This window comes from Bison bison, unplaced genomic scaffold (assembly GCF_000754665.1).
Source record: "Bison bison bison isolate TAMUID 2011002044 unplaced genomic scaffold, Bison_UMD1.0 scf7180017864180, whole genome shotgun sequence".
In the NCBI taxonomy this organism is placed as follows: domain Eukaryota; kingdom Metazoa; phylum Chordata; class Mammalia; order Artiodactyla; family Bovidae; genus Bison; species Bison bison.
In genome coordinates this window covers 5,366,322-5,369,190 of record NW_011494752.1, presented here as the reverse complement: position 1 = coordinate 5,369,190, position 2,869 = coordinate 5,366,322, and positions in this window count along the sequence as shown.

Below are 2,869 nucleotides of genomic sequence, written 5' to 3'. Positions count from 1 at the left end.
TGGGTTTCTGCACCCGGAGCGGCAGAATGAGACCCTGGGCGGAGAGGCCAGTGTTATTGCCGGAGGGGTCGCAAAGTTGGAGGGTCAAAAGTTTACAGCGTGCGTGAGCCGGCCGCGGCGGGGGCGGGGTGGGAGAGGGGAGGAGGCTGTGTGTGTGTGAAGAGAGAAGAGAGCAAGCTGGGGATGCTCGAGGTAAGGAAGACTCGTGGGCTCGGGGAGTGGGGTAGCGGCGCTGAGAGCGGAGAGGCAGATATCTGGGGAAGGAGAACGGAAGGAAGAAGTCCTCCTCCCCAGACTGGCTCTGGTGGGCTAGGGAGATGCACAAAATAAAGCGCTCTGGGCATGGCCAATCCTCTACGCAATATTCTTTCCTAAAGATAACCTTTGAGTCGCCATATAAAATTTAATTAAAACCTACCCAGCCGCACACATTTTAAAAATCCAATTACCCACACGTCCTTGTAGGACGTTTGGTGGGGCCAAGGAAGCCTTCCAAGGCTTCCTGATTCCCACCCACACCAGCCCCATCAGGCTTCCTGTAAAGGGGCAAAATAGCTGGATCCCCCAGCTCCTTCTCCCTCCAGGCAGGCTAGTTTTTCAGGGATTCCTAACCCTCAGGTGGGGTCCAGGCAGTTGGAGTCCAGTAACCATGGGCCAGGACTAGAGGGAGTTTAAAAACTCCTATCCCTCCTTGCAAAGTGCTTGAGTTTAAGCAGTTGGATATTGAAAGAAGGTTACCTTAATTCTCTCACTCTCTCCCAAACCTACACTTGTGTGTTCTTTCAGAATGCCTCTCTTCCTGTTTCAAGGAGGGAGGGAAAATGAGAAGGAAAAATACTGAATGGCCTCACAGAGATCTTTCTAACTGGCGACCTGAAATGAACTTTGAATCTATGCATTAGGCTTAGCTCATAAGTATAATGCTTAGAGACACTGTAATTATAACACCAGGACATATGCTTATTTTGGATCTTTAAATGACTGTTTGTTGCATTATGAGATGTCATCGTTCTCTTCTAAGCATTTCATATTGGAGGTGCTCTCTGGGTGTTTGTCCTGCCAGAAAAAAAGGTAATTTGAGAGTTTTCATATCAACGCCTTTTGAAACATGGCCAGAAAAGATAACAAATCAATTTGACCCCAGTTTTTTTTTTTTTTTTAATTAAACCAATTGGGTATGGGTCCTCCTTTCTGCTTGGCCTTCAGGCAGATTTTTCTGGGGAGTCAGGCCAGGAGGGAATTCCTGGGTTCCAGAGGAAGGAGAGGTCAAAGCCTGAACTCAAGAATCTATTTCTATCTGTTCTTAGTCTCTTCCCCTCCACTGCAGGACAGAGTGTTAGCAAGTTGATAGTTTTGTGGAGTAGAATGGGTCCTGGGCTTGGTGGGGCCTCACAATTGGGAATGGGAGACTTCTGCCATCCCAAGCCAAGCTGGGTGCCTTGGGATGCTTAGTCCCAACCTCCCCAAACTAGGGGGATACCCCTTTGGAGACACTGGCCTGAGACTCGAGCTGGGTGGAGGGGTAATCACCTGATCTACTTCTGCTGGTTGAAATGTGTTGCTGGCATGCCACCAATTTATAGTCCTGTCCTGGAGGGATAAACCAAAGAAAATCTGAGTATTTTAAGCACCTCTTTGATTCGTTCCTGAACCTCCTGGTGGTGGTTCAGGCAAAGAGTTATAGCATAGATGAGAAGTAATTTTAAATAAAAATGGAGGTGGGGAGGATACTGTTTGATTTTTAAAGGAGAATTAAAGCATCTGAAAGCCAAGTCCCCAGGTTGGACCAGTGCAGTCCAGCCCTTCTCTCAGGATTCTATCTTCCCCAAACATGCTGGCCTGTGGACTAGATCTCAGCACCAGGAGAGCTTCCAGTTCAGGCAGAAATGGGGATCTCCCTGGCACTGAGGGGCGGAACAAAGCAGAGTGTGCAGTTGAGTGGGAATACAGGCCCTGTCAATGCGGCCATTTATAGGGGTTCTGGCTCAAGTCTGCTCTCTGGGACCCAGATCCCCACATTTCCACTTCTCCAGGTGCTGGTCTCCATCACGGGCTGCAAAGTGAACCCCTGTAGAGTTCTACCCACTCTCTCTTTGCCCCCAGAAGGAAAGCTGACAAAAAATATTGAAATGATGGAATATCAAAGTGGGGGTGGACCGGCTGAGTCCCTATTCTAGTGGGACTTTGGCGGGTAGGAGTTGGGGGGAGGGACGGGAAGGTTCTGGCAAAAAGTAGAGCTAGAGAGGATGAGCTGAATCAAATTCCTTGCTCTGTCATTTTTCTCCCAAGTAATGACCTGCGCAAAATTCAATATGACCCAGCGAACTGCGCGAGCGTATTATGGTAACTGCCTGCTCTTGGGGGAGGCCCGAGAGGGGGTGAACCGCAGGTCACGGCGTCTAAAAATTATTAAAATGTTCGAGAGCCTGGTGACGCGCCTAGCTGTTTAACAAAGACTGCCAAAGTATGAGATTAATACGAAAACTTGCACTTCAAAAACAACACACCAAAAAAAAAAAGTCTTGTTCCGGCCACCAAGGGGGCCCCGGAGCTCCTCTGCCCGCCGCGGCGGTTCGGTTTTCCGAACACACAATAGTGGACGAGAGCGAGCTTGTCGGGGGCCGCGCGGGCCCGCGAGCGGGCCGGCGGCCGGGAGGGCGCGGGGAGCGGCTCGGTGAGTACTCCCGCCCGCGCCCCTCCGGGCCTGGCGCTCCTCCGGGCCGCTGCCACGCGGGCCGCCCGGGGGCTCGCCTCCCCGGCCTGCGAACTCCCTCCTTCGCTCTGTCCCTCTCTCCCCGCCGACAAAAGGTAGCGGTGGTGGCGCGCGCTGAACACGCCCGGGACGGCGGAGGGCCTGAGCAGCGAGAGG